Source organism: Pseudopipra pipra, chromosome 5 (genome assembly GCF_036250125.1).
Source record: "Pseudopipra pipra isolate bDixPip1 chromosome 5, bDixPip1.hap1, whole genome shotgun sequence".
NCBI classification, from domain to species: domain Eukaryota; kingdom Metazoa; phylum Chordata; class Aves; order Passeriformes; family Pipridae; genus Pseudopipra; species Pseudopipra pipra.
Window position 1 is genome coordinate 29,007,783 of NC_087553.1, and position 20,895 is coordinate 29,028,677.

General features: G+C 39.8%; 2 long non-coding RNA genes across 3 annotated transcripts in view; both read right to left on the bottom strand.

The window, feature by feature from the left end:
- Positions 1–20,895, bottom strand: part of LOC135414532 (uncharacterized) — a 72,447-nt gene that overhangs the window by 42,486 nt on the left and 9,066 nt on the right. For both annotated transcript variants that reach the window (XR_010430711.1, XR_010430710.1), the window contains exons 2-3: positions 20,372–20,494; positions 19,087–19,168 (exon numbers count right to left, since the gene is read on the bottom strand). This is a non-coding gene — a long non-coding RNA (uncharacterized LOC135414532). The remainder of the gene's footprint in view (positions 1–19,086; positions 19,169–20,371; positions 20,495–20,895) is intronic.
- LOC135414533 (uncharacterized) lies at positions 9,150–19,078 on the bottom strand. The gene is made up of 2 exons (XR_010430712.1): positions 13,960–19,078; positions 9,150–11,927 (listed from the first exon to the last, which is right to left on the bottom strand). It is a non-coding gene; the product is annotated as an uncharacterized LOC135414533 (long non-coding RNA).

Here is a 20,895-nt window from a genome sequence, read left to right on the forward strand (position 1 = left end):
GGTCTCTCTGCAGGGCCTCCCTGCCTTCGAGGGATCCAACAGCTCCTCCCAGTTTTGTGTCATCTGCAAACTTGTTTGGTATTCCTTCCAGTCCTGCATCCAAGCCATTTATGAAGATGTTGAAGAGCACAGGGCCTGAGATGGAGCCCTGTGGAACCCCACTAGTGACAGGTCGCCAGTCCGATGTTACCCCATTCACTGTTACCCTCCATGCTCAACCCATGAGCCAATTGCTCACCCACCACATGATGTATTCATCCAGCCATATGTTGGATATTTTGTCCAGAAGGATCCTGTGAGAGACAGTATCAAAAGCTTTACTGAAATATGAAAAGATTACATCAATTGACTTCCCTTGATCAACGAGGTGGGTTACCTTGTCATAAAAGGAAATCAGGTTCAATGAGCAGGACTTTCCTCTCATGAAGCCATGCTGGCTGTGATCGATCACTGCATTGTCTTTCAGGTGTTTTCCAGTACCTTCCAGAATACTCTTCTCCATAACTTTACCAGGTACTGAAGTGAGATTGACAGGTCTGTAGTTTCCGGTAGGATTAATGTGCACTTATCTTCAACAAAATCTTAGCCAAGAGAAAATAAGCAGGACTGGGACAGGTAAGAAAGTGAGTGAATAAAAACACAGTCCTGCTTGCGGCAGTCAAATTATAATGGTTTGCCCACAGAAAGATGAAAACAGAGATATCTGATTATTTAAAGTTAAGATAGAATTTCTGGTGATGACCAGTTCTTTAGACTTTCCTTTCAGTTATTGGTTAACAGCCAAGGAAACCCAAAAAACACACACCGCTGGCTAACAAGGATCTTTGAGTGACCAGAGGTTGCTATGATGCAGCAACTGGACATGAATGCATTGTAGCGGGACACATGAATGGCCTAACAAGTCCTCTGTGTCTTTTCCTGCCCTCATAGCACCTCTGATGTTTGCTTTAGATACAAAATCCTTCAGTAATATTTCTGTAGTCCTCCTGTTGGTCATCTGGCACAGCTGGTTTAAGCAGGCTGACTGTGCAGTGAATTAAAGATGGTCCAGAGAGAGAATCCACTTCTGTGTGTTGCTATTGCATTATCTTTTGCTGCTGACAATCCCCAATTTTCATCAGTCTGTACCTAAGGCAAGGTAGTAGGCACCATATAGCCATGGCCAAAGGCCCCATCACCTTGGAACTGCACACAGGCCTGAGAGAAAGCTTCCTACCCCTTGTACCCAGCATGTCAAAGCATGCTACGCTGTCAGTTCATGCCTCTGTTCTTGTCACAGCTCACTGCATCCTCAGCCTGCTCACAATACTCACTGTCCCTGTTCATTCTTGCTCCTTTTTTCAGTGCTCATCCCCACACGACCCTGAAGCCCACACGTATGTCCCACTCAGATGCCAATCCCCTGTGTCCCTGCCCCCCATTCCTGCCTTTTGTAGACCCAGCTCCCACCTATACATTTTTCTCCATTCAGTGTCTGAATCACCTCTTCAGTCTCCTTTTCCCATTAGCTGCTTCCACTTTGGCTGTTACTGCCACTCAATTCTCTTTCATATTTCCACTCTATCCACAGCAAACACTGCCCAGGTCTGCAATAAATTTCAGCTAACCCATTTCTTGTTCCTTCCATCAATCTACCTTGGTGCCTTTTATCAGTTTTCTCCCTAGAGAATTACTTGCCCTTTACTTGGCCCCTATAACACTGTTGAAGTAACTGTATTCCTATCATGTCCACTAATCTATCTTCAGCATTTATGGTCCTCGGGTCATTACAGAGCGTAGGTACCGCTACCTTTCCTGAGATCACCAATTACCATTGGAGCCACTGCCTTAAAACTCAACCCATTAATTAGATATTCTTGCTAGTAGCCTCATCTCCTTCTCACTAGCTCATATATACATTTCAGTACCTTTGCCAATCTATAAACAAAGGAACAAGACTGCAGGACTTGTATTTGTACATACTTTCTGCCAGGCAGAGCTGAAAAGGCTGTTATGAGTAACAATGTTCCCCTCCACCTTTGCAGATTGCCAGATTCCCTGGCCTGGTGCGTGGCCCATGAAAGTTCATCTGTTGACTTGAGTGGTCAATGAATAGGATCTGCTGCCTTATTTCTTTATTTGTAAGAGCAGACAGGAGCAACACGACCAAGCAAACATTTTTAAGATTTAGGAGAGGGTTTTTTTTTAATCTGCTCATTTCGTGGTATGCCATGACTCATGGAGGTCACGGGTGTGACTCAAGAAAGCAAAAAGCCCACATATATTCTGTGCAGCACTCTACTGGTGGAAAGAAATGCAAATGTTCACAGCCAGCAAGCAGTTAGCTTACCTCATCCATTACTTCAATCTGCGTATTCTCATGTGTGCAGGAACCTTCTTAGATAGGTCTAAAATGAGACAGTGATTGATTATGGAAGGAACTGTTATGTAACTTAAACATCATCTCCGTTTCCACAACCTTAATCACAAAGTTCCAAATGCATTCAAGTGACAAACCAATTTAAAAACAATTTGACTCCCAAGACAATCACAACAGGGAAAGACTTTAAACCAAGCAGGTATTACAATGCAATTAGCACAATTAACCCTTTGTCACAGCAGCAAATCAAGAGTTTCCACCTCTTACTGTTTCTTTAAATGTCTGCTATTGGAAAAGTGACTTCCAGCAGGGAGGAGTTAACACTACGGCAATCTCTCCCTCACAGATTTTTAACAGTCACCAGGTGGCAAAATCTATTTATACACCATATGTTTGTAATAGGATCTCAATTTGTAAGATACAACATTAAATTTCTCAAATGAATATACTGAACAAAATAGCATGGCAACTGGAGCCACAATAACATGATGAAATGTATTAAAATCAGTGTTAATATAATAATCAGCTGTGTTTTGTTCCATACGGCAATTTATGTTAACAGTTAAGCTAAACCCCATCTGTTTCTTCAAAAGCTGAATAGAATAAAAGAAGAAAGGTCATGATCATGAACTTCTGTCCCCAAGTCACACTGTGGTGTATTTAATAATAAATGTATAGCTTACTGGTTTTCTATACGGTGTGTGCCAAGTTAAAAGGCAGTGTTTTTACTACATGTAAAAAGTAACGGTTTTGGAGAGAAACTCGCTTCCTATTTCCTAGCGTATTGAAGAGCCTTGCGGAAGTGCACAGATGGCAGCAGAATGGTCAGCGGCAGTGTAAAGAGCAGACCTAAATTTTTCCTGCACCGAAGATCCTGTCATCTCAAGGTATACCTGATTCTGCAGCTATGACAAGACAAATGGTATATTCCACACATCTAACAGGTGTGGTGTGCTACCGTTCTGCTTGTACTGAAATGCGCTGACAGTACAGCAATGGAGAACATTTGTCTTTATAACAACTGACAAGATGCATGATTACCACTGTAAGGGTATCAGGGATAAGAAAAAAAAAGGCAGGCCCTGTCCATGAGCCTAGTTATAGTCACATGCTGAAATGCTGACCAAGTCTAGGAGAGCAGGAATTATTTGCAAAATTGCCTTCAAATAATATTATCTCCCTCTCTGCTTCCAGTAAACAGCTCAAACATATCTCACCTGCACCACATTTTCATATGATTTTTGTGAGATTTTCTGTCAGTTTTGTAACTTAAACAAGTTCAAACTATTAATGGCCACCTGAAATTCATCACATCTGTGGCTTTATTTCTTCAGCCTTTGAAAAAAATACATTACTATAATGGATTTTTATCAACTCAAATATGTCAGAAGAGCTGCTACCCATGAATTTGCCCACTGTGGGCAAAATATATATGTATACTATGTTTGTTTTTAAAGACAAACCTCTCTTGAGATACCTTTGAGGGAAATATAATTATCAAGCCCATGCTCAAATAGGCGATCCTTGCCTGGGCATCTACCCTACCTCTTTTTCATCTTACATCTTTTACTGTGCTGAGCTATGTAAGGAAAGGGTCTACTTTGTCAGTTTTGCCACACACATGAGAAACAGCCTATCAAACACTTCTTATGTCAGCCCGTTAACTAGAACATAATTTTTAAATTGCCTAAAATGTAGGATTCCCCACTTGCTGCCTGGAAGTGAACCTGGAGTGTAATTTCTATGAATACACCGATCCGTAAATATAATCCTGCTGTTGATGAACAGATGCAGTGTCCTCTGCAACGCACAACAAATTCACCGTGTAAACAGCTCTAGGTTTCCTGTTTAGAGCCAGAAGTTGACATACAGAAGGGTAAAAGTTTGTGTAACCTGGGATACCTCTGTCAGCTACACAAATAAAGAGGACTAGAAACAGAGTTTATTCCTACCAGTTATAATTTAAGCTTCATGAGTTGCCTCCCAGGGCAAATGTGGTTTTTCCTCTACCTGTGAAAGCATAGTTTTAGCTAAACCTTTTCCCACAAGGAAATTACACATACAGCACTGCTAGCTAGTATACAATTAGGATATCTTCCTGTTCCTTCAAGTATGTGGATTATGAAAAGATTAAAGGTCTCTTGCAAGGTCTCCTGCAAGATCTCCACCAAGTGAGGGTAACATGTTCCCCAGTGAAGACAGTCAATATGAAAAAGTTCAGCTGCCCTGACTTTTTACAGCAGCAAACTGGACACAGGGGTACTGGCAGCTGCTGCTCAAGGTAGAGAACAATGTGACAATTTGAGTCTCCAGCAATGTGGGTGTTATTTTCAAGGTGTTCTCCCCCAAAAGATATTAGTAAAAGGGATAAATGAAAAACAAATCTTCTGTCTTTGAAAAAGCTCTAAGTCCCAGCACCTCTCAGAGTCACACTCACGTGAATTTGCCGATCTTCCTACCAGCCTTATTTTTATGTTGCCTGTCCTCTCTGTAAGCTTCTTGACCAGGTATTTTGTCCTTATATCTGTCTGGAAAAGCTATCAGTCAATTGTTTAACCAGGTAAACATGCAACTAATAAAAAATAATCGATTTAGAAAGTAGGTCTTTAAACAAGTGGTAAAGAGTCCTTTCTGTCGCACACAGGTGACAGGAGAGCTGTTGTGGCCTCTTTCCACATTCAATTCTGCCTGTTCTTTTTTATTTATGATAACGTAAAACAAAAATTAATTTAGAAGGAAATGATATGCCACTTCTATGCCATTAAAATTGAGATATAAACCACAGAAGCCAAGATATGCAAAGACACGACTGTCATTTTTCCTGACACCATGCAGTTTGACATAGTGTCAGACTTAACTTTGAATTTCCTGGCTTTTGTGGGTTCTTGTTTTAACCCTGAGACATCATTTTAATGTAGCTTGTCGTTTCTGAATATAACTGTAACTCTTATATTATCAATAATAATAGGGTACCTTCTGCTCCTCAGGGGCAAACTCTCAAACAAATGGGTTGTGAATCAATAAATACGTTGTGTGCTGCAGTTGAATTTATTTATTCATGAGATTCTTATCTTTCTGTAAATTCCTTAGGAAAAATCCTTAATCCCACCACACTGAATTGACTATTTATCAGTTTTAAATTGGACCTTATTAATTTTTTTCCATGCTGGAAAATGTCTTCCACCATTTATCTTTGGACAGAATTAAATTTGTTTCCGTCTCCCTTTTCTCTCCTAGGGACAAAACCCAGTGGTTAAGACTGGGAAATAACAGATGGCAACAATCTCCCATATACAAATCTGCTCCGTCTGAGCATCCTGTAAGCTCTCTTTGCAATATACTTGCAGAAGCCTCTATGCCATGGCATAAGTACAGTCATATTTGGCTTCTCACTCATCAGTGACAGGCTGAGCTGGTTTTTCCTTTGTTTTATTGCTGGCTCGTTGGCAGCTGTTGTAAGTAGAGATCAGCTCCATCACAACCGAGCACAATTATATTTATAGGGTACTGAGGTATTTACAAACCCTTAAGCATAAAATTGAATTCAGTGCTAAGGTTGTGATTTAGGTTTTACCTACTGACTGTGGCAGGAGATGTCTTCTCAAGATCTAGGAACTAAGAAAACAATGTTCTGCTGTGGGCTCATTTGAATAATCTCACTACTCATTAAACACAGCTGCAAGGCAAGGACTGACAGAGTTCAAAGGCAGACCAGGGGAATATATTAGTAACAAAATTATTGTCAGAACCTTTAGGTACATTTCCTCAGTATTCCACAATGTAATGCCATTAATTACAATGGGAACAATTTTGTCATTTGCAAACAGTTGAAAAGGTTAGCAGAATACTCTATGCTCGTAGCCTAAATAGTCTATTTTTAGAAACACTATAGCTAGAGAATTTCAAAATGTTATACATTTGGATGAAAGACCAAAAAAAGGCTTTGGTTTGGATGTTTGTGGACTGTTTCACATTATGTGATTGGTGAGCTGCAAGTCCTAGACAATGCGTTCTTTTCTGAAAATGGTTGTTGATGTGATTTAAAATATATTGCCTAATTCTAATATTTTTGAGAGGCTGCAGACTGCAAGAATAAACCCAGCATTCAGAGATTCACACAAGGTTATGTTTTGCTTGTGTTTTTACATATTATTATCATCCAGCTACTTTCTGGCCAAATGGCTCATCTGAAATGCACCATTCTCCGCCTTTTTGGCAAACGTTCCCTGATACACCTGTCAGGACAGGCAGCGAGCATAGCAATGGGCAACCTCTCTTGATTCAATTCCTGTGATTGGGGGGTGCCAAAATGCTTCAGGGCTATCAAAGTGTTAATCTCTCCAGTACAATTTTCATCTTTGCTAAATAAAATAAACTTTCCAATATGGCTCAGGAGATTGGAGTAGTGTCTTTTTCTTCTCTGCAAATAAGAACTGCTGCCATCCTTTAATATTTATCAACCCAAATCCAGAGGGAAATATTCAGCTGCTCATTTTCCAGAATACTTGTTTTTTCTCACTCCCCAAAAAAACCCTCCTGGATTCTATGAGGCAAAGAAATTCAGATGCATTTGATTTGGGAGAAGGGGGATTACAAGTGCTTGGAGGCCTATGTGGCAAGTGGCCATTTTTCAGATCTGCTACTGTAATCAGAAGCAGAGTGACTAGAAGGTGTTTTCCATGAAATACCTCTCTGGAGCTAAATCCAGGGACTGGGGCATTGTTTGTGAAAACACTGTCATTTTTAAAGGAAATGTACTTGTTTATACATCATAAAACATTTAACAGATACTTCTCCTTTAGGGACAAGTGCAGATGACTAGAGCTGAAGAAAGTTGTTTTACAGATTCTTCAAGTGAGAAGGAACACTGAAAACTAAAAGACTCTAAGTGCTGCTTATGGAGTATGTCACTTTTAACTTTTGTAAAACTTGTAAAGCAAACCCTTCATACTGAAGAGATACAAGAACTCCCAATTAGTCCTTAGCTTACACAGCACTTAGGTACCTGCTTATATTTCAGCCAGTGAGTAGTAATGCTGACTCCCCAAGGACATGCTTACAACTGAGCATAGTCTTTGGCCTGGACAGAGAAGAGGACCTGGCACAGCGGCAGTATGCCCCGCCATGCCTTGCTGTGTCTTCTGTTGCCTTGCTGTGTCTTCTGTGTCCCTGACTCCCCTTCTTTTCCAGGTCAGAGAGCAAAGGACCTCTACAGGCAGTGAGGGTTATTCTGCAGTGGAGATCAGTGTGCAAACAAATGAAGTTTGATCATATTCACTGTTGTTTTAAGTCTTGTTTTGATCTGCAGATGCTTTGCTCAACCCTGCAAAGTCATTCACAGGCAAATTCACAGGCGAAAGTCCTTTGTTAACAGCAAGCCAACAGCAGCTGCTTTTAGCCTTTCTGTGTGGGAAAAAATGTCATGAAAAAGAAGGAAAGAGAATACGCTTTTATTTTTTTCATGGGGAATTAAAAGCACTAAAAGCCATAGGCCTATCTCACTGCACATTTTAATTAGACTATTTTTCAGTGGTTTGTTTAGTTCTCTTATTCATATTTAATGTGGTTGTAAACAGCAAGCAACGAGTTTGGTTCAGCAGCGTAATGATGCATTATGCTAGCAACTAAACTCCTGAGACTTTGTGATCCCGGCATTTATGGTCAGGTCAGCTCCTATTATTCAGTTTCTGGAGTCACATGTGAAGAATATTAACATTTGTTCTTCCAGCCAGGGGAGGAAGAGCACATGATCAGCACATTGGTGGATGCTGTTGCTAGGCAGGATCCAGAGTTCTGCAGTAGGGTCATGCTTGCTCCCCCTCTTCCATGGTATCTGGTGTCATCACAGATTACTGGAGATGGATTGAAGAAAGCAGATCCATATTCTCTGGAAGGACAGAGCATAAAGAGCAGATGGAAGAAATATGGTGTTAAGAACAAATTGTTGCCATTACTTGGCACAAGGGCCCATGCATATCCCTGGCTTTCATCATGGCTTGTTCTGCTGAGAGGACAAACAGCGCAAAAGGACAGCCAGAGCTAGTTGTGTCAGCAGTCCTGCAATGCTCATTACCCCCTCCAGCCACTGGGAGTAAGTACTGAAACTGAAACATACACTCAAGTGTTTAGGTTTCCAATAAAAGAGAACTGCAGGTGGTGAGATTTGGAAATCCTTGCCCTCGTCATTCCACATCCCTATTAAACGGGTCTGCTGCCCTGGAGTTTTTCTGAGCCCTGAGAGCTCTTCAGACACCGTGCTCTAGGGTAATGGTTTCACCCTCTGAGAGAGAAATAGCAGAGTTGCCTGGGGCATCTGCCAATAACACAGGAACATGACAAGGGGAATTTATGTTTTGGTTTCCTGGGCCTTTCTTTTTAGTGATTTTTTTTTTTTTTAAATGAAGCTTTGATTTTTAAATCAAGCTTTGATAATCTAGTGTATGTAGTACTGATCAATTTAATTTTTTCAAGTTGGTTATATATTGCAATTTCTGGACCACATTTCTGTGAGTATATATAACATGCTGGATTTCATTTAACAGGAATGGATATTTTTAGTAATTTTTTTGAGGATATGTAACAAAAAGGCAGAGTGTCAATGCCATGGTACCTTTGTCAGGGTTTTAGAAAGTTAAAAGACCTATTGAGAAGTCTCAAATATTAATTCACACTTCTAGCAAATGAAAGAAATATATTTGGAACAGGATAATAAGGAAAACTAACTAACTACTTCTTATGCAGAAAAGTTTCTAAATCTTTGTACCAGAAAAGAAATAACTCTTAGGAAAAATTAATATTCCAAACAAGTCTTAGGTGTTATTGCAGTCATATCATACAGCAGTGGTATAATGGATTATGAATGATGAATGAAGGACATAAAATCAGATAATCTAAAACAGCTCAACATGCACAGGGCTTTACAGCCAAAGCTGGTGTTGACATACTTGTGGCAGTTTGAGCCACATTAAAAATCTAAAATCCAACTTCCAAGCTTCCCCCACCCCTTCTCAACAATTTATCCTAACACCGGAGAGAAACTTTCAGACCAGAGGCTTCTGTAGGGGAAGGGGGAAGTATATACATTTATTTACACAAATAAATACTATACAAACTAAAGGCAACTATATACATATATATTACATTACTATCAGTCAGTCCTTTCAAGCCCCTCCTTTAACTTTAGTCCAGGAGCAGCCTTTAAAGCTGATATGTAACACAGTCTGCTGTGGGAGTGTTCTGGGCTCCTGAACACTCCCTCCTCAACAAGTCCAGCAGTTGTTTGTTGTAGTCTCTCCTCCTCATGAAGTCCGAGAAGATAGCTTTGAGTCCTTGCTCTCCTGCTGCTGGTGATCTATCCCTCTCGGTGTCCCACCTCGGTTCTAAGCTGCTGCAGTGTAGCTTATCAAGCGTACGCATCCTGGAATCTTCATTCCTCTAAGTCAGTTTTTGGCTGCCTCCGGTCAGCTTCGACAGGCAACTCCCTAGCCTCTCTTGGCCCGTCTCCAATTTCGCCTGGGATTCTTCTCCCAAGCACTGAGCTGATTTTATCAGCCCGTCCACTTGGCTCTGCTCAAGTGCTGAGCCTCAAAATCCACCCCCCACCAACCTAAATGCAGTGGGGGGGAAAAGCCCCCTAGCCTTGGCCACAGGCAGTCTCAACTGAAAAGGCGGCAAACGACTGAAGTCTACTGATGGTCTTTTGCTTTCAGGATTTTTTGCCCTCTCTACGTGTCTGAAAAAGAGCTATCCTGGATTTGAAATCAGTTCAGAAAAATAAACAGGGAAAAAATCCATGAAGGAAACTGAAGTTGAACATGAATGCTATTTTAAGTAGAGGAAGGCAAAAATCTCTGCATCGAATATGGGCAAAGCTTCTTAAGAAGGCTGATGAATATCTTCCTGGTGCTTAAGAGCAGTAAAACTGCCAGATGGAGACAATACTTTCATAAAATGACCATGACGTACTTTAAAAACAAAGCTACAAACAAATGCAGAGCTTACATGTTCTGGGGTCAGAATACATGTTGCAATCAGTTGGTCAATGCTGGCCTAAGGTGGCTGTAACCTGTTGGGTTTTGTTTCCTGCACCATCTCCCTAAGGAAGAGTAGTGTTGAAAACACAGCCTTGCCCCAGTGGCAAAGAATGGAAAAATTAAGGTGTTTGACCCTATGGAACTTGTCCTGTGATTAGACAGGCCAGTCAAACCTAGGAAACTGCACAACAGAACTACTGGATATGAATGCACCAGGATCACATGTATAGTGTTTCATTGATGTTGGCGTGTCTTGTCTGGAGAGGACCATCCAGCAGAAAAGGCAGATTAATTCAGATCTTATGGCTGCTTTAATATGAAAATGAAGAGAAAATTCTCAAGAGGTGCTCAGAAGTTTGTAAGGACTCTGCCTAAGAGTCAGAAAAACAATCACATTTATTTAACTCTTTCTGTCTGTTTGCAGAGTTTCCAAAATAAATGTTACTGAAACATGACCTTGACATCTGTGTATATAATCAGTTTCAAGTCCAGGGTGAAAGACTGACATTTCACAGAGCTCCTTAGTCCATGCAGTTACGTGTAAACAGACATGACAACAATGATAATAAACATGATGAAAAGAAATGCAGGAAATGCAAATAGACAGACAGACTATATTTGCATACAACATTTGTATAAAAGGATTACTTCCCTTCATGGCTTTACAGTGGCTATGAAACAAGCCTTTGTAACTCTTTAGCAGCATCAGCAGTGCTGAGTGAGATGTAAGCATGATTTACGTTACACAGCTGAAATGATGGAATTTGGGAAATGCGGTCTAGGGTAAGCCAGGCTGGACTGCAGCCAGGACACTCAGTTAAGTAACACTACTGGAAGCTTATGAAAAGCAATCTTGGGATCTTTAATGGCTGCAGAGGAGCAAGCTAACTGCTTTGCAACTCATCTGAAAAGCTGTTCATCATCACAGTGGAGACATTCAGTCTTACAGCTAAGGCACTGTTGGTCATTTGGGAGATCTGGGTTTATCTCCCCACTCTGCCACATGCTTCCTCTGGAACAGAGGGGAAGTAGGTCCATCTTTCCATGACCCCACTTCTGCTATGACACACATGGCAGCAACCAGGCACTATTTCCTCCAGCCTTTGCCTGCTTTGTCAAAAAAAGCAGAAATGGGATGAGATGGGGTGTGTTTGTACACATCTAGCCCAGTGTGGCCCTTCCATTTGTGGGAGCTGTTCCTGCTCTAGGGAACCACTTTCTGAGTCTGGGGAAATGTTCTGTGCATGTGGGAAACAACAGAAAATGACAGGTACCCCAGGGGGTGACTGCAGGGTTGACCGTGACAAAGCAAGGGTCCTCCTGCTGGAGGCTGGAGGGCTGTTCTGATGTCTATTCCAGCAAGGAGTCCCCCATGTCGGGCATGCTTTGGTAGAAGACCAGGGCTCCACAGCCATTGCTGAGTCCCAAAAGCAGAAGAGATGTCTCAGCAGTCCAATGCAAACATGAGGGAGAAATATCACCATGAAAGAAAGCAAGGCCAAGGTCAAAAATAAGTGACATTTCATGGATCTGGTCTGGAAGCACAGACAAAAGAAACAGAAGACAGATGTTAGAACAAGGGCTTGTGATGAACAAGTCAGTAATACTGAGGGACTTGCTGCTAGACATATTAATCTGGAATTAAATAATGTTATGTAATTTCAAAGGAGGCATAATAAAATCCCCAGATACATTACAATAAATCATCTAATTTCAACCTCCTAAAATATTCATATTTCTAAAGTGGTCTGATAGTTAAGTCTAGAGATAGGGCATTCAAAGATTTAATTTAATTAGCTATAGAATTATAGGCGTTTAGTCTAAATCAAGAAGGACAGCTGTAGTGGTTGCCTAAGAATAGACTTTAAACTCATTTGGATTAGAATTTTCTAATCACAAACTATCAGCAAGCTTTTGAAGAAGGTGCTGCTATATAATCTGAGAAACGAAATAAAATTAACCATATTAAATAATAAACTCAGCAGCTTAAGGAAAAGAAAATGTAAATAAGCAGGCGCTGTTAGGAAAATTAAAACACAAAAGAGTGGACCAAAAGGACAACGAAGCTGTCCCATACAAATTCTTTATCAGTAGAAATGCAGCCAACCAAACTGTTCCATAAATCTGAATTGCTACGCTAAGATGATACAGACAGAGAAATATAGCTATCTGAGTTCAAATAATTAATATCATTAACGTAAAGGAAATCTGACTGGGTTATTTCTAACAACCATTTGAAACCTTTGAATAAAGAAACTCTCAAATATCTACAGAAAATATGTCCACAAGGTCAAATTGCCTGTAGCACATTGTTATAGTAATATAATAAATTAAATGAATGCTTTTTTCACTGTTACAATAAGAATATCTGACAAATATATCAATATTTCTCCCAGGCTATGTGAGAAGATGAAATATTTAAATAAGACATTGAACATGTGAATCTGTACCTTTTCATTCATGGAAAAGGGTCAATCTGAAAGAATAACAATCTATGTGGAAAAAAGACGAGCTAGAGAAAACCAAAACTAGTGTAAAACTAAGGTCCACAGTTTTAAAAATAAGCATTAAGTAATGGAAAGTGCATATTTTTAGACAACTTGTTACGTGACAAGTCGCTGGATACAATCCCTCGAGGGCATAAAGGAAGTGCCTTGGGATACTGCTGCTTCTTCTGTGCTCAGGTGTAAGGATCTGAGCTGATAAGAGTGAATTCAGTCTTTAAAAGCGCCATTAACATTTCTCTAATAGTCTTCCCCGTCCTGCTGTGCTGGTTTTGGCTGGTTTAGATTTGTGCTGAAACCAGTGTTGATTATACAGAGACGTTTTAGTTACAGCTGGGCAGCACGTGCACAGACCCAAAGCCTTTCATGCTTCTAACAACATACCACCAGTGAGTAAGCTGGGGGTGTTCAAGAAGCTGGGAGAGGACACAGCTAGGAGAGTTGACCACATTGACTAAAGGGATATTCAATGCCATATTGCATCATGCTCAGTATGTAAAGTTGGGAGAAGAAGCAGGAAGGGGAGAGAATTTTGGAACGATGGCATTTGTCTTCCCAAGTGAAAGAGCCCTGTTTTCCTGAGATGGCTGAACACCTGTCTGCCCATAGGAAGTGGCAGATGAATGTCTTGCTTTCCTTTTCTTGCACACCTTGGCTTTTGCTTTACCTATTAAACTGTCTTTATCTCAGCCCATGAGTTTTCTGTCTCACACCCTTACTACTCTCTCCTTCATCTCACTGGATTGGGGTAGGGAGTGAGTGGCTGTGTGGGTCAAGGCAAACAATGATATCTCCTTGGAATTCTCTATTGTGGTGAGCATTCAAGGGAAAGTAATGCATAGTGTCAGAAAAATGTCACAATTTGGGTACTAAGTGGAAAAAATGGATGGACTCTAGAGCAAGAGCTTTTTCAGAAACCTGTTTTTGGAGCAAGAGCTATTTCAGAAAACTGCTCTTGGAGGGAAGAGATTAATTCTGTGGGACAGCAATGGATAAATGATCTGTGGGCCAGGAATCTGTAGAAATATCTCCTTATGCATTTTATACAGAAAAGCAGAGATACCTGTGGTAGCTAGTGGAAAACTCACTGAAGCCAACGGCTGTACATCTAGATTCCCTCTCAAGTCAATGGAGTGAATAAGCTCTCCAAGGGTAACTTCGTTTTATCCTAATGTAGGTGACTGGAAAATAGGTCAGATTATTCACACTTTAAAAACTGCTTATTTCATTCATGTGGATAAAAGAAATCTGGCTGATGCATGGATTTCCATAAGTCATTTAGCAAGGTTCTTCCACAGAAGTTCTTATAGTATCTAAATGGGTATGGGATAAAAAGGAAGGTTGTTGCATGAATAAACAATTGATTAAACAATTGGAATAAAAGCTAAGAGTAAATGGCCAATTTTCACGGTGGAGGGAGGTCACCAATGGAGTCCCACAGGGACCATGCTGGAACTCATGCTGTTTAACATACTCTTAAATGCTGTGAAACAGAGTGTGGCCAGTGAAGTGTCAAAGTTTTCTGAGAACACTGGGTTATTCAGGGTAGGAAAGTTGAAGACCAACAGCGGAAAACAGTATAAGGACCTCTAAAACCTGAATGACTGGGCATCAGAACTCAATGTAACGAAATGTACAATGAGGGAAAACTGATATGTAATTGTCCAATACTATCTGATATTACCCTTCAGGACAAAGATCTTGGCCTTCTAATGGATAAGTAGAAAATTTCTTGAAAATGTTAGCAAGGTGGACTTATGATCAAAAAACCAAATTGCCAACGTAAAGAACCATCAGGAAAAGAACACGGAACAAGCCAGAAAACAACATGATGCTTCAAAAAGCAGTGAGTGAGAGAGGTAGAAGATTATGAAATTGTGAAAGCCAGGGAAAGACATTCGGGAAAGAACTTATGATCTGTTCCCATATAAGAACAAGAAAGCATAAATAGGCACTCAGGGGTGGTATGTTCATAAAACTAAAATTAAAGCAAGTTGCTTTTCACACAGGTATTACTATAGCTGCAGAATTTTTTGTCTCACATAGCTATAAGCACTTACACAGATTCTAAAAGCGACCTGTCCAATTAAGAGAATAAATTTTTTGAGGCTAATTAAATGAAAAATAAATAAATAATATAACCATCCCAAAATCCCTAATGTATTGGTTCACGAAACCACTGCATTGGCTTATGAAACCACTGTCCTGTAACTTGTAGAATGCTTGGAGAATATTTTAGTATTAACATAGATGGCCAACAGCCATCAAACTCATCTTTTGGCATCTTCTGTTAGCCATTGCCAGGAGTAAGGCACTGGGTTGAATATACTTTTTTCTCAACTCTGTCTGGCTGTTTTTATATTATATAACATGAATAAAAGGAGATTCTTGACAAAACTTTGTCTTTTGTGCCACAATGATTTCCATGCTAGTGCTAGAATTAGGAAAGTAAACCTCAAGTGAAAAATAAAAACCTGAGGAATTTCAAAGATCAAAATGCAGAACACAACAAAATGAAGCAAAAAGCTAAAGAAAAGTATTTGGAAGAACAAGCACACACATGCACACACAGACTCCTGTAGCAGTTACCAGATCTGCAAAACATGGGAGTTGGAAAACGGAGAAACTGAGAGTGACAATGCAGTGAGTCCCTTAAAAGAAATAATAAGCTCACACTGGGCTGCACAGAAACTAGTTCCCTTGACTACCGGAGACTTTTAGAATGGAAAAAACCAAAAGGTGACTGAGAGAAAGAGCAAGTGCAGAAAGAGGGGAAAACAGAGACTCCAATTAAAATGCACCGAGTCTGAAAAGATTCATGAGGACACTTTAGATGACGCTATGCAAAAAACTGGGCAACAAGCAGACTTTATTGGGCCAACATGAATACATATAAAGGAAAAAAGGTCAGAAATCATTGCCACTGTGCAAAGTACCAGAGACAGAATCCCTGGGAGGCTGTGACCATTTGTGATGCTCCCAGCAGAGCTTGGCAGGAACTGGCAATTGATGTATTTGAACATGGGGGAAACCACCGCCTGCTGATAATTGATTATTACAGTTGTTCTTTTGAAACTAAGAGAAGTAAGCAACACATTAGCCAGCATCTAGTGAATCACACTGAGGTGACAGTCACCAAACACTGTATCTGTGATGAGCTCATTTCAGATAATGGGTCACCATACACATTGGAAGAAATTTGAAGGTTTGTAAAGTACTGAGGCTTCAAATGCAGCTGGTAGGTCTTATAACTGACAGTGTAATGGACTGGTCAACATCACAAGTAGCCAAAAAGACATTAATGCAGACAAGATCTTCCTCGAGGTTTACTGACATGCCCCTACGGAATCAAATGCTTTACTGGCTGAGATGTTAATAAGCTGAAAACTCTACTCCTAAGTCCCATGGCATGCTCCTTCTACAGCCCAGGGCTGCAGATAACAGCCAAATAGAATAGATGGGAGTAGACTGGGGAAGGAGAGAGCAAGTACAGCATGATCATTCCAGAAACTACAACACAATTCTGGTGTGGTTGGTGGCACGCTTGTGTGGAAACAACATTTGTGGAAAAATTCACTTTATCTGCAACACAGGTAGAAAATGGAGAGAACCAGGATTAACCTCAGATGTTAGAAGATAGCTCTGGCCATGAAACTACTCTTCCACTCTGAAAAAAATCTGATTCATGATCCTGAAACTGCATCTGAGAAAGCCGACAACTACAATCCCACCATGGCTTTAATGCCACTCATTGTACAGAAAGGAGATGACTCACACCTGAGCATCAAGTGATACAAGTGAACTTATACCATGTCGCTCAAAAAGTTCAAGCCCAAAGAGCTGACATCCTAATGCTGTGAAATACACAGAAACATTTGTAAGAGCATTTCCAGTTTTATGTCGTTTTCATGCATCAGCAGCTAACTGGTGCAATATCATTTAGAGAAAGGCTCCTAAAATGACTCCAGGAGATTGTTTTCTGCTCACGCGATCAGCATTGGTGCTGGGTTCAGATGCTGAGAGCAAAGGGTGTTTTGGAAAGCACAAATAAAAAAAAACTGTTTAAGTTTATATGTGTGGAGTGCCGTTCAAGTGAGCAGTCCAAATACGACAAAATATAGGTCAAACAAATAAAAATGAACAGTTACATTCAAAACAGAAATTAACAGCTGTGCTGTGGAAGGGTTGGGGAAGATTTGTGTTGCTAAGCTGGATCTCTTTCATCTCACAAGGGGAGAGGAAGGCCTGTGATCCTGCAGCCATGCCATGCCCTCATACAGACGTTGCCTCAACTGAGAATTAAGGTAAATTAAGAGCATTGAATGTTATGAAGCAATGCATTCAGGTAGAAAGGTGATAACCATACTTTGTATAATGGTTTACTGGAAGAATAGGTCCCTTATAGTGCAGGAGTAGGTTCCTTTCCATGCCCTTAGCACCGCCTCTGGGAGCAATCTGGCTGATAAACCATGTGGTATGTGAGCTGAATGGCTCTTTTGATTCCCCTGTCTCAGCTAAATCTCCACTGAACACACTAGAAGCTTAGGCAAGAACAGTAGACGAAGACACTCATGTAGCCACCTAAATTTAGGTATTTTAAACTGAATGCCATGCACAATGACTCTTTCTCTTCTCCTTTGTGGCTGACCTTACTCCCTTGCCCTTATTCAGCCTAGATAAAATTAGTAAAATTGTAATTCATGTAAATCAGCAGAAATCAACTATCCTTCTTATTTCTTTGTTTGCACAGTCTACTTCCAGTCCCCTTGACTCTGTCTGACTGGTAAATCTAGGGACAGTTTCTTTTTTATGCTTGCCAGATTCTAGCATAATGCGATCCAGGAACCAACTGCCTTGTTGGATTGTATCACAATAAAATTTTATATCGTTGATTTTAAACTACTAGTTACATGTTAGATTCTATGTGATGTCAAAGTAGGAGAACTTGGCTCTTCTTGATGTGCATGCATATAATTTCAGTGTGACATTTTCACCTGGCAAATGTCAGACTGGAAAATACGAAGCTGATCATGTATATATGTATACACACACACACACACACACATATATATGTAAATGAAGTAATTGTGACTGTGTTTATAAAATTTCTGTTCTTCTTAATTACAAAGTAGTAATCCACATTTTGCATAAACATCTGTAATCACAATAATTTTTTGAAAACAGTACGGTCAATTTATTTTAATTAACAGTAATAAGTTTTTCTGTTGTTACTATCTTTTCCTAATAACCTGTTGTTCTCAAAGCTTTTTTTAGCCCTCAGGATTTTATTCAGTTCTCTATTCAAATATTGATGAAACTTAACCCTAGTTAGGTTTTGCATCTGACAAGATCATAACTTGATGTGTACGGTTATCCATTAAAAATCACTTAAGGCAATTGCTGTTACCACTGTAACATGATAAACCTGACAATAGACTGTTAGTTCAAAAGAACCCAGTAATTTCATTTATTTCCTATTTCTCAAAACATCCGCATTGACGTGAAAGAAATGTCAAGTTAAAAATAACAATTCATGGGTCATGGTATCAACTGTGATTTCATTACATTATGTCTGTGAGCAGATGAAAGCTGCTGTGGCATTCAGACTTTAGGTGAGCTGGTAAATGAGAAAAAGCCTAATCTATTTCATTTTAAGATTATCAATTATTCAAATACCTACAAAGAGTCTTCATTTTCCCCACATTCCTCAAATGAGGACCAAGGTTGATTGCTCCCCTGTGGGGGGCAGGCAAATGCTGGTGAGCTCTGTCTGCAGTTTGAGCCTACAGCATCTGTGTTAACCCAGGGTGAGAGGCTGGGAGTGCATGGTTGATGTGGTGCTGGGGGTGGCTAACCAGCCAGCTGGGGAAGCTGGGACATCAGTTCAATTTCAGCATCGTGCCAAGGTGCCTTCCTGCATTTGTACGGGAACTCTGCTGCACCCCACAGAGAATCTTGCCTATGCCTGCCTGCTCTCTACTGTGATGGTGTGCCTTGGCTTTTGGAGAACTGCTGCTTAAAAGAAAGATCTTCCAGGTTCCTTCTAAACACTTTTCCCCCTATGTTGAAAGTCAATTATTACAAAGCATCTATCTTATCACTTAGAAAAATTAATTTATGAATACAAAAATAGAAAGAGCTGGCAATCTGACAAAAAACCCAGCAGAAGAAAGTATATGTAACACCTTACCCCTTCTATGCATTTATGGCAGTTATATTGCAGCATCTATGACTGACAGGATCTGGTAAGCTCATGTTCTGGTCTGAGATACCTGTGTCAAGAAAGAAAGGGAAGTTTTTTCCCTATTTCAGAACGACATTGCTTTAAACTAGTAAATCTTCAGGGCTGACCTTACTTTTAGGGAAAAAAAATTGCCTACTCCTAAGTGAGACAGACAAAGATGAAATCTAGCAGAAGAGCTGGTATTTCAAGACATCCCTTGCTTTAAGCTATCTCCAAGAAAAATGAAGCTTAAACGCAAGAGTGATGTAGGCACTTCAGAAATCCCTATACAAAAAGGGATAGACACTCAGAGATATGTATGGTTATAGGTGCCCATTTCAGAATGTATCCACCTAATGACACTGCCCAGCATTTGGGAAGAATGGATCTCATGTTTAGGAATGACACAGATAATAAAAATTTAAAACATTCGCAAGCAGAGAAAATCTATAGACAGAGAAGCATTTCACCAGGGTTATTTTCTTTCCTGAAAGCACCATGTCTGCAGCTAGTGGTTGAATGCATGCACAAATTAAGTTTACAGATTTCATATAGCAATTTATTCTGGTTGAATGTAATAGCAGTAATTTTTCATGCAAGTCAGCAAAATACAATCCATAAAGGAAAAAGTACTGCCATTATTTTAAACTCTATTGTTCTTATTCAATCCAAATGTGAATTGAAGCTAAATAATTTACTGTGTAAATTTCATTTTTAATTTTATGCCATTCCAAAGGAAGAGAGTGAATGAGAGAATGACGGGGAAGCTTCAAAGCTCTAAATCCTTGTATACTAATGTCTCAACAGTAAAATAATCTAAGGAGCATGCTGCAGCAAAAATGATTGCTGGGATCTATAATAGGATTGTTTTAACTCAATAGTGTTTTATAATTTTTTGATTCACTCCGAGTTTTTGACAGCTTGCCTAGTTGCAGTTTTTATCTGATCATCTTTGCATTAATAATACATTACAATAAGTTTCATGGAAAAGTGGCCATTTTTTTCTCACTGAATACTTTACTTTTGCCAGCAAAATATTGACTTGGGTTTATAATCAATTCCTGTTTGGCTTGATCATGCTTAGCATGAAGCTAAAATATTTGCTGCTAGACAGATGTCAATACAAATGTCATCATTGCCATATTATAACAAATTCGTTCAGTTGCTAAATAATCTGCCTCGCAGGTTGCAATATGTATCGGACTGAAGCCCAGAGCTTCAGAGACACTAGGATATGAGTAGTTGTACTTACCTGAGGCTCCCATTCCCCTGCTTCAGAAAAACTTCCTCCCAGCAACAGCATCCATTTCCATACAGTCATCCTCTGAGTCACCTGTGGCTTGCTCACTGACTAGATTCAATCAAGGTAAAAATACTGAATAAAAGAAAATATGTCAAAAATTGTTTTATTTGCCTTCCCCCATCTTCTGAGGCATGAATGAAAATAGACTTTCAAGCAAAAAAAACCCAACCACTAGAAAAAGGACTTATTTCTCAAGAGACATTTCAGAAAAAAAATTTCAGCTAGGTGGAACTTATGTATCCTTATCTTCCTTCATAATTATAATATTTATATACAGATTAATTATGCTTGATTGGTATCAGGAAACAGAATAGTCTGAGAAATACTACTGTTTAACCTAACTCAGTTAATTTACTTCCTGAAGACTTAATTCAAACTATCTTTTCCTATGTATTGGCATGCATCTCAAAAGCCCCATCCTGTTCTGGCACATCAGTCCCTGACTCTGAGTTTCCCTTCTGCAGTAACAGAGC